The sequence below is a fragment of the Melanerpes formicivorus genome, unplaced genomic scaffold (assembly GCF_026170545.1).
Source record: "Melanerpes formicivorus ecotype bairdi unplaced genomic scaffold, bMelFor1.0.p_v2 SCAF_1, whole genome shotgun sequence".
Taxonomy (NCBI): domain Eukaryota; kingdom Metazoa; phylum Chordata; class Aves; order Piciformes; family Picidae; genus Melanerpes; species Melanerpes formicivorus.
This window is the reverse complement of record NW_027142353.1, coordinates 34,417,729-34,432,292: the sequence shown is the minus strand read 5'-3', so window position 1 is coordinate 34,432,292 and position 14,564 is coordinate 34,417,729. Positions and strand designations below refer to the sequence as shown.

The window sequence follows — 14,564 nt, the reverse complement described above, 5'->3', positions numbered from 1 at the left end:
GGTCTAGAGCCCTCAATATAGGAAGGACATAGACCTGATGGAGCAGGTTCAGAGGATGAACACAAAAGTGATCAGGGGGTTGGAACACCTCTGCTATGATCACAGGCTGAGGGAGCTGGGGGTGATCAGCCTGGAGAAGAGGAGGCTCTTGGGACACCTAATAGCAGCCTTCCAGCACCTGAAGGGGGGGTACAAAAAGGATGGAGAGAGACTGTTTACAAAGGTCTGTAGTGATAGGACAAGTGGCAGTGGCTTCAAACTAGAGAAGAGCAGATTGAGATTGAACGTTAGGAACAAGTCCTGCACCATGAGAGTGGTGGAACACTGGAAGAGGTTTCCCAGGCAGGTGGTTGAGGCCCTGTCCCTGGAGATACTCACAATGAGGCTTGAGAGGGCTCTGGGCAGCCTGATCTAGTTGAGGATGTCCCTGCTGAGTTCAGGGGGGGGTTGGACTAGATGACCCTTGGAGGTCCCTTCTGACCTAAAACATTCTGTGATTCCATTGGCAGCAAAATACTCCATGTCATGGCTGGCAGCTGGGCAAGGAGACAGTCCTTGCTCCTTGTTTGTGCCATTTCCACTGGTTTTATCTTCTGACACAGAGACAAAACTCACTGGAGTTCAAGGTTGATGCCCCCAGGGTAAGTTTCTACAGCACCAGCCTATTGCAGGAATCTTATTTATGGGCTCTTAACCTCCAAGGCTGGGCTCACTGGTGGCAGGGCTCCAGCAGATCCTTGCCTTGCTTGCCTTCATTGCCAGCTGTCAGGAGGGCTAGGACACTGAATGGAACACCTGATGAGATCAGCTGGTGAACTCTGAGCTGAAGATATTGAAGTCAAAGCAGCCTCTGCCCAGGTGGTGAGACCTTTTTTGCATGCTGAGGACATGGTTCAGCCCTGTCCCCTTATCTCCCAGGTACCCCTTGGAGTCCATCCATGCCATGAGGATGCAGCAGCTGGAAGAAAGGCAGCCCAGACAAGAATGGTGGTGAAGACCCTTCAGAAGGTGTTTTGGAGAGTGCTGACTTTGCTGCCTGCTTCAAAGGCAGATCAAGCTGGGCCACTCCCATGCTATGCTTCCCCTGGTCCTTCAGGACCTTAGCATTACCCCTGTTGGCACAGCTGGGCTCAACAAGGCCACAGACACGAGGAGAAAACCCCAGTGGGTCTGCTCAGGAGATTAAACCTGCAAAGCACCTGGAAAAGCTGCTGCTCCTGCTGCCTACATCTCACGAGTGCCATCAACCTCCTTAATCTCACCTTTCCCTGCCCTGTTTATAGGATTTCCATGAATCAGGCTATATAAACCAAATCATGTTTCTAGAGGCTCACACACAGCCCCAGGCCTCTTTACTCCAGCCCAACTGAGCATCAGCTGGAAGGTGATCAGCAACAAAAAGCAACTGCTTCTATTTTCATACCTTGCAGTCCCTCCTTCATTTAATATTCCAAAGGGAGATGATTGCTATATTAGGACCTAGTGCTAAGTAAGGACTAAGTTATTCTGCTTTTAAAGTTGAACTCTTAGGTGCCTTCTGCTTATCATTCTGTTTCAGAGTGAACCAGGCTGTCATCTCTGCAGCTCATCTTCTGATCAAAAGTTTTCTTGGCATGTCAGCAGTCCCAAAGCTCCTGTGTCATTATTTCTGCCCTCTCCTCCTCCTCCTCTCTGTTTGTGAAGGCAGTTTGCTGATTTGGGGTTTTTTTTTGAGGGACCCTCTGGTCCATCTTTTCATCCAACATGAGAGACCACAAGGATGAGGAAAAACCCCTGCAGCAGTGGTGTTTCAAAGAGCCTTCAGGGGCTGGAGGGAATGTTTCTTTAGCCTCTCATGCAGCCAAGAGCTTTTGAGGAGCAGGAAGAGCTGTGTGAGGTTGTGCAGGTTTCTAGCCTGAGGAACTTCACAGTGGGATTTTGCCTCTCTGCAAGTCCAGAGTGCATTGGAAGTTACAAAATGCATCCATTGTGCTGACCTGCCCCCTTCTCCCCCTCCAAAGGAAGTTATGTCTCTAATAGGATTTAGATACTAAAGCCCCAAAATCGCTTCAAAAGAGGGAAAATAAGTCAAATAAGCAGGTTTTGCATCCAGGGCTGCTCTGGTGCAATGGATTCCTGCCCAGAGCTTACAGCTGTGGGAAACATTTTCACAGAGGATCTTCAGGAGTTTTTAATTCTGAGGGGCAGCAGCAGCAGCACATTTTGCCCAAATCTTTGGGATATTTCCTCAGACCCCTTCCTTTTCAAACACTGAATTCTGCCAGGGCAGGGTTTGAATACCAGTCTCTCCCGCTGTGGGTGGGTGAGGGTGGGATGAATCCAACCCAAGCTCACCCTTAAGTCCCTGGTGCCTCTCAGAGCCAAGCGGTGAGCAGCTGTCTGCATCCCAGGAGGAGATTTTACTTTTTCCAGCCTTGGGAAGGGAATTTATTTCAGCTCTGCGTGGCCCCTCCCACGGTGGGAGGGACGGCTCCGGCAGCCTCTCTACCACAGGGTGTCACACAGCGGTGCCACCATTCAGGTCCCCGAGTGTCACAAGCGAAGGACACAGCCAGCCAAGTGCGGCAGAAAGCGTAAAGAACCTCCCCATGTGTGTCCCGGGCAGGTAAGTTGCATCTTCTCTCCTAACTCTTAAAGATGCTCTCTCCTGGTGGAATCTACCTCTGCCTGCCCTAAAAGTTAGCACCGGGGAGGCTGGGCAGGACTTCTTTTATTTCTCCTGCTTTTTGGTGCTGTTTTTTGTCGTGTGCTCCCCCCCCCCCCCCCCTTTTTTTTCCCCTTTGGACTTTTCAATGTGCTGGTTGGGATGCGCCAGCTGGTGACTGCCCCAGCTCCTGCCTCGACCGCAGCGAGAAACAAAGCCCGATGAGGCAGGGAATGGGGAGAACTGGGAACAAAAGGGGGTGATTTATGAGCAGAGAGGGGCTTTGGATGGCTGCTTGGGGAGTAAAAAAAAATAACGGTCTGTGCTGGATGAGTTGGCTGTGAGCTGTTTGCGAGACGAACTGGGAGCTGGGGTGAGATGTGGGACGGGAGCGGAGGGGTGGTTGCTGGGGTCGCTGGAGCCGGGAGGGCGGTGGGAGGGAAGCGGCGGCCGAGCTTTTGCAGTGCTGGGGATAAAGGGCTGTTTCCATAGTAAAAGGGAGAAAGGAGCCTCTCTCTTTCTTCCCCTGGGCTCCCCGAGCGTGTGAACGGGGAGCTCGAGTCGGGAACAAATAACCCGTGAAAGGGTAACATCTGGGAACAGCTGTAAATAATCAGGACCTGGTTGGTTGCAAGGGCTGGAAGCAACTCTCTGGTCCAACACTTGGCCCCACTGCTGAATGTCACCCTGGGAGTTGTGATGGGCAACTATTTGGAGAGCAGTTTGGTTTGCAGCTGAAAGCAGGATTTGGCCCTTCGGTCCGATGTTGCTGTCTGAATACTTCCAAACTGTTTAAGGAATTGCACTTCTATTAAGAATTTTATTCTTTTTTTCCCCCAATCAGGGTGGTGAAACACTGGCCCACGTTGCCCTGAGAGGTGGTAGATGGAAACATTCCAGGTTGCCCAGGGATCTGAGCAACCTGATCTAGTTGAAGATGTCCCTGCTCGCTGCAGGGGGGTTGGACTAGATAGCTTTTAAAGGTCCCTTCCAACCCAAACCATTCTGTGATTCTATGATTCTGTGATTCTCTTCTGTGACCATTTGTGGGCTAATTAACAATAAAATGGGGGAATGTGCGCTTCCAGGAAAGAGTGAATTTTTGTTCAGGGTTGGGCACTCAGCTGACATGAAACTGGGAACAAGCACCAGGTCAGTTTTGGTTTGGATAGTACAAACCGAGGTCCAGCCCATGGTCTACATCATAGAATCATAGAATTGTTAGTGTTGGAAGGGACCTCAAGGATCATCTAGTTCCAACGCCCCTGCCATGGCCAGGGACACCTCACACATCCTCTTCACTTCTCTTCTTTCTTTGGGTCTCATAGTATAGCATCTCTCAGGACTTATCCTCCAGGTGGAAGGGCAAGGGAGAAAGCAAACAATTCCCTACAGCTGCTCAAAGCTTTTAAGCTGCATTTAACAACAACAAAAAGCACCATGGACTGTAGGGCCGGCTGGTCTTTAATTTAAAAAGTGTTCTGGAGGTGAAGGGAGCCAGAGCTGCTGCTTCCTTTCCAGCTTTGCTATTGAAATGTTTAAAAGGTGTGCAAGAGGAGGCTTAGGAGAGACTTTCTTGCTCTCTACAACTACCTGAAGGGAGGTTGTAGCCAGGTGTGGGTTGGTCTCTTCTCCTGGGTAAATAGCACCAGAACAAGAGGACACAGTCTCAAGCTGTGCCAGGGGAGGTTTAGGCTGGATTGTTAGGAAGAAATTCTTCCCAGAAATAGAGATTGCCCATTGGAATGAGCTGCCCAGGGAGGTGGTGGAGTCACTGTCACTGGAGGCATTTGAGAAAAGCCTGGATGAGGCACTTAGTGCCATGGTTTAGTTGATTAGATAGTGTTGGGTGATAGGTTGGACTTGTTGATCTCTGAGGTCTTTTACAGCCTGGTTAATTCTGTGATTCCATGGAGACTTCCGGGCAATTTGAAACCTTTGCAGAGGAATGCAAAGCTGGGTTTCATGACCAGCCCTGATGATATTGAACTGAGGGAGGTGACTCAATGGTGCCTTTTAAGCTTTATATGTCATTTCTGGTGATGAAAACTTTGGTGGTGGTAGATCATTGTGAGACTACCTGCAGCTCCCAAAGTGCCTCAGAGCAAGTTGCCACCATCCAGCAGTCAGGCATTGGAACTGGCTGCCCAGGGAGCTGGCGGGGTCATTGTCCCTGGAGGTGTTCAGGAAAAATGTGGATGTGGTACATGGGACATGGTTTAATGGCCATGGTGGTCTTAAGTTGAAGGTTGGACTTGATGATCTTGGAGGACTTCTTCAACCAAACCTATTCTATGATTCTGTGCAAACATTGCCCAAAGTTTAAGAGTGTTGTTTTGTGTTTGTTTGTTTGCCTGAGTTTGTGGCCCTTTGACAATGTGCACTTAGTTCACAGAATCACAGAATTGTCAGGGCTGGAAGGGACCCCAAGGGTCATCTAGTTCCAACCCCCCTGCCACACCATTGTTTTGCTCTGTGAGAGCTCAGAAGCCCTCCTTCAGGCAAATGTTTCTCATTATGTCCCTCAGAACCCACCACACATCAGGTGAGGTGTGTGCTCCTGCCTCCTCAGAGTGTGGAACAGATCCTCTCCAGTGGTGAATTCCCAGCTTAGTGACTCTATGTGGTGGACAGGATGGAAAGAGCTCTGCAACCATAGAATCATAGGGACCTCCAAAAGTCATCCAGACAATCCCCACTGCAATCACTGGGGACATCCTCAACTGGATCAGCCTGCCCAGAGCCCTGTCAAGCCTGACCTTGAATATCTCCAGGGATGGGGCACCAACCACCTCCCTGCAGACTGCAGCATTGTGTGTGCAGTGATAGCCTGGCTTTGGCCCAAACCTGACTCCAGGTCTTGGGAAAGCAGTTTCTCCTCATGTCCAGATGGAACTCCCTGTCTTCCAGTTTGTGCCCATTGCCCCTTGTCCTGTCACTGTGCACCACTGAAGAGAGTCTGACCCCATTTTCTTGCCACACATCTGTGGTAGTTTTAGGCCATGCCTTTAAATTTTTTTCTCAGCTCTTGAACAGAAAGTAGTAAAAATGTAAATGAATCACTATTGGGTGTGAAAAGGAAAATAAAGATAGTTCTGAACAACCCCATTGGAGGAGAACAAGAAACTTAAAGTAGTTGTACCAAAACAATCTCTCCTCACTTCCTCAGTCTGGGAGATGCTTCTGCTTCTGCTTGACCTTGGTTGCACTGCTTTGTTGTGACTGGTGTTAACCTCTCTGCTTCTGTCTCCTGTCCCTTTTGTACAGGGGATAAGGGGGAGGCAGGGAGGGAGAAGCCAGTAGCTTCCCCTGGTCCTTGGCCAGGGGGTCCTTGTGCTGTTTATTAATTGCAAATACCTGTAAATGTTGTAAATCCTGTATCTTCTGTACACATTCATTGCATTCCAGTGCAGATTGTAGTTTGGTTGTAAATATAACTTTCATTTGCTTCCAACTGAGCTGGCCTGGCAAATTTAATGCTGGGGGGGGGGTGTGGAATTTTCAACCCACCACAACATCCTTTAGATACTGATAAATATTAAGAAGCTCCTCTCAGTTTTCTCTTTTCCAGACCCAGGTCTCTCAACCTTTCCTCAAAAGATGCTTCAATCCCTTCAGTATCTTTGTATCCTCTGCTGGACAGTCCTGAGTAGTTCTTTGTCTCTCTTGATCTGAGGAGCCCAGAGCTGGACACAGTAAATGAGGGTCCTGGAATGTTGTGATTTGTTAGGTTTTGGGTTTTTTTAAGCAGATAAGATAAGAAGTTGGGAAGATTGTTTGAGTTTCAAATCTCACTGGAAGGAAAGAAAAAGAGCCAGTGTGGGTAGAGCAGCTTGAGGACATGACCTTTGATGCACCCTGGACTCTGCATTTATGGCAGGATGAGCCCTGAGGGCAAGAAGGGCTTGGCTTCGTGTTGCAACATCTGCTCCAGCTATGGAAAGCTCACTCAGGACAGCTGAGCAGGCTGCCTGCAGGTGCTCATCTCTTCAGCATCTTGTCCTCACCCTGGTCTGGATGCTGCTCTCAAAACAGTGTTCAGGGAGGACCCGTGGCTGGCAGCTTTTTGGTGGCTGAAACAATGGCATTTTGTAAGAACCCAGTGAACAGTGGGTGAGCTTGGCTCCTGGTCCCTGTGACTCTCCCCACTAGCAGGAAGGTGGCATCTGCTGCCAATGTTTCATGTCCAGTCCAGGTTGAACGAGGGAAGAAGGAAATGTGATGCTCTAGAGGGTTGAACAGATGGAACAGGCCCATGTCCTGGTCTCATACTGATCCTGTTCTCCTGCCATTGTTTGCCTTCCAAGTCTTCACAGAATCACAGAATGTTAGGGGCTGGAAGGGACCACAAGAGATCATCCAGTCCAAACCCCCTGCCAGAGCAGGATCACCTGTACCAGGTCACACAGGAACACATCCAGGCAGGTCTTGAACATCTCCAGAGAGGGAGACTCCACAACCCCCCTGGGCAGCCTCTTCCAGTCTTCTGTCACCCTCACAGTGAAATAATGTTTCCATGTTTCCTCATGTTTCCATGGAACTTCCTATGCCTCAGTTTCCACCCATTGCCCCTTGTCCTGTCACTGGGCATCACTGAGCTGAGCTTGGCTCCATCCTCTTGGCACTCATCCTTTACATGTTTATAAGCATGAATGAGGTCACCCCTTAGGCTCCTTTTCTCCAAGCTGAAGAGCCCCAGCTCATGGCATCCTTTGGGGATGATGAGTTAAGCATGATGAGCACCTGCTTTCTGCATGGACTCTCCATGCTCCTGGCCTAAGTCCTCTCTGGTGGCTGAGCAGTTGCAGCCTAGGTGAGTGCACATGGTGCTGTAGCAAGACTGGGAAGAGGAACCACCTTCTGCAGGTGTGATGCCAAGAGAAGGCTCTTGGGGTCACCACAGCACATTCACTCTTTATTTTAGTACACACTTCCATGGAAAGATGGCCAAGGGCAAGAAGTTAACCATGATGGTGGTGCGTGATGGATAGCTTTCAGGGGGATAGGGTGGGATTGGGTGAGGGGAATGTTCACCTGTGTGAATGAGATTTTGACTACTGCCCATGCAGCAGTTTAGATGTCAACTCCAGTCTTGATTGTAAGAATAGGGAAGGACATATCTGCAAGTTGAGCACAGCATGGGAGCAGCTCAAAGCATCAAAAGTAGTGTGGCCATTAGGTAGAGGGAGGGGATTCTGTCTCCTGCTGTGCTTTGGTGAGACCCCACCTGCAGTGCTGGGTCCAGCTCTGGAGTCCTCAGCCCAGGAGAGACATGGAGCTGTTGGATTGGGGCCAGAGAAGGCTACAGCAATGATGTGAGGGCTGGAACCCCTCTGCTGTGAGGTCAGACTGAAAGAGGTGGTGGTGTTCAGCCTGGAGAAGAAGTTCCAGGGAGACCTTATTGCAGCTTTTCAGTACTTCAAGGGGACCTGCAAGAAAGATGGGGACAGACTTTTTATCAGGACCTGTTGTGACTGGACATGGGGTGATGGCTTTAAGCTGAAAAAGGGAGATTCAAACTAGAGAGAAGGAAGAAATGGTTTGCACTGAGGGTGGTGAGACACTGTCCTACGTTGTTCAGACAGCTGGTAGATGCCCCATCCCTGGCACCATTCCAAGTCAGGTTGTCTGGGGCTCTGAGCAACCTGATCTGGTTTAAGATGTCCCTGCTGAGTACAAGGTGTTGGTCTAGATGACATTTAAAGATCTCTTCCAACCCAAACCATTGGATGATTCTATGATTCTACCACTGCACACTCAAACTGGAGTCTAATTGCTTTGCAGTCAGTCCCTTCCTCATCCTCCTGCTTCATTTCCTCTGTTCTCCAGTGCAAACTTGAGGAATTCCTTGTTTCTCTATCCTCCATCTGTTTTAATTCACCTGGAAGCCCCTGGAAGCTTCTCAATCAATGAGGTGTTTGTACAGCACCAAACTTCTGTGACCATTATGTGTCTGGTTCTCTCTGCTCTGTCAGCCCTGGCTGCCACCACTGATTCAGTCCGGTCCTTTCAGCATCTGCTCTTAATCACTGAACTTATTTTGGAAGGTCTCCAGGTTGGAGAAATAAAAGACACTTGAGAAAAAGAAGGAGGGAGGAAACTGGCAAGAGCATTTGCTTTTTGAAAGGCTGCTTATTTCTTAAGATGTGCTTGCTACTGATTAACCTTTGCTCCATGTTTTCTTTAATTGATTCATGCCTTAGAGCGGTCAGAAAGTTTCTGTGGGGTCGTGGTGGCTTTCTCCTAAGTGCTCTCTTCTCCCTGCAAAGCTCTCAAGACTTTTTTTTGTCAAGTAAAACTCAATTTGTGCAAGAAATGCAGGTGAATGACACCAATCAGAGAGTCATAAAAACATTTCTGTTGGAAAAGACCTTTAAGATCATCAAGTCCAACCATATCTAACTCTGCCAAGTCTGGTGCTAAACCATGGAGCTCAGCACAACGTCTCTGCAGCTTTTGAACACCTCCAGGGATGGGGAGGTGTTCCCTGGGGAGCCTGTTGCAGAGTTTGAGACTCTCTTCAACTCAAAAGAGTTGGATTTTCTTCTAATATCCAACCTAAGCCTCCCCTGGTGTAACTTGAGGGCCATTTCCTCTTTTCATACCACTTGTTACTAGGGAGAAGAGACCAGCACCCACTTTACTTCAACCTCTTTTCAGGGAGTTGTAGAGAGCAAGGTCTCCCCTTAGCCTCCTTTTCTTTTGACTAAACAACCCCAATTCCCTCAGCTGCTTGTCATAAGACCTGTTCTCCAAGTCTTACTCTCACTCAGGATGTCCAACTCCATCTTAGTGCTTTACTGTTGTGAACTTTTCCTTCTTCCCTGCTGCTGGTTAGCAACCTGCTACCAAGCTGAGTCTGTCCCATCTATCCTCTGCAATGGTGATTTTTTGGACCCTTCTGTCAGAATGAAGCACTGTAGGGTTGGGAACTCAATAAATCTGTTGGTGTCTTCCATCCAGTCCTACCCACTGGACCAGCTGGGCTCCCCACAAGTGCTTCATGTAACTCATAATGGAGAACTTTCTGTGGCTGCTCTCTATATGGCAACAGGCGTAGACCCACAGCCAAGGTGGCCTTGGCCTCTTCATGTTGCTGGCTGGGTGACTACAGCCAGCCCTGTCCACCTCTGCGCCTGTGGAGCAGGGCTTGAGGTGCACCTGTCAGAAGCTGCCTTTCGGGAAAAGATGCTTGTTGGGCTGGAAGGAAGCAAAACATGGTCTGTAGGTGAGAAGGGCTTGAACAACAGCATCAGAAGTGCCACCAGGACACGTGTCAGCAGAGCCTGAACGAGACACCAGAGGCTGGCTCCTGGCACTAAGCCCTTGCGTGTTCGTCACTGCCAGCTGTAACTGCAGAGTCCTCCTGCTTTGACCCTACCTACGATTCAGGGCTGGCTTCCAGTACAGGAGGAGCTAAAGTGAGCAGGAAAAAACTGAGCAGGGCAAGGTTCATCATGTGCTTGGTGGTGCCTGGCCCTCCCTGATCCTGGGAAATACTTTCCTCATCCCATTAGCTGACGTCAGCCTGGTCTGAGCGTTTCTAGGGGTGTGTCTCCCAGGTAGTCATGGGCTTTGGTGCCCATAACAAGGCAGCTTGGGAAGCTCAGGATGCAGCTGTTCTTTGACGGTGAGCTGGAAGGGTCCCAGGGCTCAGCTGGGCTTGCTGAGTTTCAGTGAGGTTTGCCCCTTTGTTCTGGGCTGGGTTTGTGCCCTGGCACTCTGGACACATGCAGGAGAGTTCATCTACCCTTGGATGAGTCACAGAATCACAGAACTGTCAGGGTTGGAAGGGACCTCAAGGATCATCCAGTTCCAACCCCCCTGCCATGTGCAGGGACACCTCACACTACATCACGTTGCTCAGAGCCACATCCAGCCTGGCCTTAAAAACCTCCAGGGATGAGGCTTCCACCACCTCCCTGGGCAACCTGTGCCAGTGTCTCACCACCCTCATGGAGAAGAATTTCTTCCTAGCATCCAATCTGAATCTACCCTTTTCTAGTTTTGCTCCATTCCCCCTAGTCCTATCACTCCCTGACACCCTAAAAACCCCCTCCCCAGCTTTGTTGTAGGCCCCCTTCAGATCCTGGAAGCCCACAATAAGGTCTCCTCAGAGCTTTCTCCTCTCCAGACTGAACAGCCCCAACTCTCTCAGTCTGTCTCCATAGGAGAGGAGCTCCAGCCCTCTGTTCATCCTTGTGGCCCTCGTCTAGACATGTTCCAGCAACTTGTGCTACTTTGCTGGGTGTACTGGGAACTCAGGGTGACTACTCAAATACAAAGGAGATGAGTCCAGCTGCTCTTCCAGGAAGACCAAGGGAGGAATGAAAACATCCACCCCAAGCTCTGCAACTAAATAATTCACTCCAGGCCGCTGGGATGTGAGTGCTGCTGGGCACTGATCCAGCAGAGCTGTCTATATTGGGTGTCCTGGGCCCTGAGGAGGTCCATCAGAGTTCTGCCCATGAGCTGTGTGCATTGATCTTCCTGTCTTACAAAACACACTGCCTGGCTCACCCCAGCAGATGGGTGAAAATCAAAGGAGCTGTGCAGTCCTCATCTGCTGCTCTTGGTGGTGCAACCTGAAGTTAGGAAACTGAGGTTCTGGGAGACAACTCCACTGCTTTCATCTTTTTGGTGCTAGGTCAGGAGATTTGTGCAAGGATCATGTGTGTCACACTACCCTCTCCCTCTGAAGTGGGTTCAAAGGTTTTCTGAGATGGCTTATGCAGAGATGTGCTGGTGTTTAATTAGCTAGAAAGGATTTTCCTCTGGGAACAGCAGAACCACATTCTTAGGGTGAAAAAAAAAATCAATCACAGAACTCCTTAGACAGGAAAAGACCTTTAGAGCACTGAGTCCAAAAAATGGGACAGCCATGAGGCATTTGGATGCTGTACTTAGCTAAACAGAGAAACCTCTGGCTGGTGGCATGGAAAACATCCTTTTTTCCCTTTCCCTCCCCTCCTTACAGGGGTGTTTTGCTCCAAGGTCTGAACTTTAACACCCGCAACTTGGAGGAGGGCCAGCGCCGGGGGCTTCGTCGCGGTGGCCGTCTCGGGCCCCTCTCCTTTGTGAGGGTTGAATAGCAGCTCTGCAGAGCTGCTGGGCAGAGGTATGTGATCTGCCGGCCTCTTTTCTTCCCCCCCTTGGCTGACAAAATCTTCCCTTGGAGACGATGCTTGTGGCAGCGTGCTGGCCTTGGAGGGGCTGTGGGGCCAGAAGAGGTCCCCACGCTGTGTCCCGAGCTGCTTAGACATTCACAGGAGCAGAGCAGGACCCAAGCCAGGGCATGCTGACCTGCACAAAGTAGGATTTATCTTCAAAGAAGTATTTCCTCCATTTCTGAGCTCTTTTTTCTTCTTTTGTTCTCTCTCTCTCTCTCTATTTTTTTCCTCTCCTTTCCTCAAGGGATTTATTCCTCCTCCTCCTCCTCCCCACCCAGGCAGGCTCTCAGAGGTGGAAGCACTTTTTGCCTCCTCATGATAGCTTGTCACTGGTGGCAGGGTGACTTCTTAGAAAGTTGTGGGCCACCCAAGGGCCAAGTCCTGGGCTGTGCATGATGAGCTGCGTGGGGCTGAGCTGGGCACGGCTGCTGGTGATGTTGTAGTGCCACAAGCACGGTGAGGACAAAGTTCTTCCCTTCTCCTGTTGACCATGCTGAAGTGTGGGGAGCATCATTTCATCTCTGTTTGGTTGTGCCAACAGCATCCTGGCTTGCATCAGGAACAGTGTGGGCAGCAGGACTGGGGAAGTGATTGACCTCCTGTGATCTGGGGAGGCTGCACATTGAATACTGTGTTCAGTTGTAGGGCTCTCACTACAAGAAAGACTTTGAGGCACTGGAGAGTGCTCAGAGAAGGGCCACAAGCCTGGGGAAGGCTTATGAAGAATGCCTGAGGAAAGTGGAATTATTTAGCCTGGAGAAAAGGAGGAACAGGAGGGACATTCTCATTCTCTACAGCTCCCTGAAAGGATGTTGGAGCCAGGTGGGTGTTGGTCTCTTCTCCTCAATAACAAGTGATAGTTCAAGAGGAAATGGCCTCAAGTTTCACCAGGGGAGGTTTAGTTTGGACATTTTGAAAAAAACTCTTCCCTGAGAGGGCTGTCAAGCCCTGGAACAGGCTGCCCAGGGCAGTGAGAGAGTCACCATGCCTGGGAGGATTGGGAGGATTGAAAAGACACACAGAGAGGATAGAATAGAATAAACGGGGTTGGAAGAGACCTTCAAGATCATCGCATCCAACCAATCATCCAACACCACCTAATCAACTAAACCATGCAACCAAGCACCCTAGCAAGTCTCCTCCTGAACACCTCCAATGATAGTGACTCCCTGGGCAGCCCACTCCAATGGGCAATCACTCTCTCTGTGTAGAACTTCTTCCTAACCTCCAGCCTAAACCTCCCCTGGTGCAGCCTGAGACTGTGTCCTCTTGTTCTGGTGCTGGTTGCCTGGGAGAAAAGAGCAGCCCCCCACCTGTCCACAACCTCCCTTCAGGTAGTTGTAGAGAGCAATAAGGTCTCCCCTAAGCAGCAGATGTGCTGCTTAGCAGCAGTTTAGAGGTGGACTTGCCAATGCTGAGTTAGCAGTTGAACTCTATGATCTTAAAGAGGTTTTTTCCAACCAAAATGATTCTATGCTGAGTCTCCACTTTCAGGCTTGACCTGGAGGTATGAGCTCAACAATGACACTTAGACATGAACATCTTGCTGCTTCCAGGTAGCAACAATATCTAACTTGGGTACTGGAAGGTCTCTGTGTAGTCACAGCTGGGAGATCACTGTTCCTAACCACTTTTGAGGGCCAATTTATCCCTATTCCCACCTGCACTGCCCAAAGAAAAGACACCAGCTGCCCCAACGGGGTGACTATCCTTATGCAGGGGACCTCCAAGACTAAACTTCAAGGCTCACCTCTATCCCTGGAAAGGGAGTGGAGAGACTGAGGGAGCTGGGGCTCTTTAGCTTGGACAGGAGGAGCATGGGGGGGGGGGGGGGGGGGCTCATTCATGCTTATAAATATGTAAAGGGTGAGTGCCAAGAGGATGGAGCCAGGCTCAGCTCAGTGATGCCCCAAGACAGGACAAGGGGCAATGGGTGGAATTTGAGGCATAGGAAGTTCCATGTGAACATGAGGAAAACTTTTTTCACTGTGAGGGTGACAGAAGACTGGAAGAGGCTGCCCAGGGGGGTTGTGTAGTCTCCCTCTCTGGAGGTATTCAAAACCCACCTGGCAGGGGGGTTGGACTGGATGATCTCCTGTGGTCCCTTCCAACCCTTAACATTCTGTGATTCTGTGAACTAAGGGCTGTAACAAGGTTATGTGTTATAGATCAGCTATGTGAAGGAGGCCAAGGAAGGCACTGCTGATGCATCTGGCATCTCCAGGGCCAAAGCCACTTGTGTGTTATGCTCATTTCTGTGATTCTGGGAAAGTGTCTGTAGACTCTTGTGGTGGGTTTGGAAGGATAAGGCTGAGAAGCCTCCTCCCTTCCCCCTTGTAAAGTAAAAGGGAAAAAAAAATTGAAGAGAAAGGAAAAAAAAAACTCGCAAGCTGAATTAGCAAAGCAGTGGAGCTATATTTACAAAGCGATGTAGGGTTTGCAGGGGATTATTTACAAATTTACAATATCTACAATATATACAAAGATATACAACAGAGTAACACAGAAATGAGAGTAATCCCTCTCGGCAGAGAGGTCCCCCACCTCCGCTCTCCCCTCTCTTCCCCCCCTTTCCCCAGATCAGGTTAGAAGAGAGAGAAAGCGAAAGAAAGAAGTTAAAAGCAGTTTTGTGTTAATTGGAAAAGAGTTAATATACAGGCCTGGTATCTTGTTTTCAAGGCCGGGGCCTTGGCAGAAAGCCCAGGACAGAAAGCTGTTGCCTGAAGAAGAGGCGGAAGCAAGACTGACTG

At 49.7% G+C, this 14,564-nt stretch overlaps 1 protein-coding gene across 1 annotated transcript in view; it reads left to right on the top strand.

Annotated features, from left to right (window-relative positions):
- The first annotated feature begins 2,434 nt into the window (after positions 1-2,434).
- The window catches only part of GDPD4 (glycerophosphodiester phosphodiesterase domain containing 4), a 72,414-nt gene continuing 60,284 nt past the window's right edge, over positions 2,435-14,564 (top strand). Inside the window, 1 exon segment of the mRNA XM_068139664.1 lies at positions 2,435-2,605. The gene's annotated coding sequence lies outside the window, so the exon portion shown is untranslated.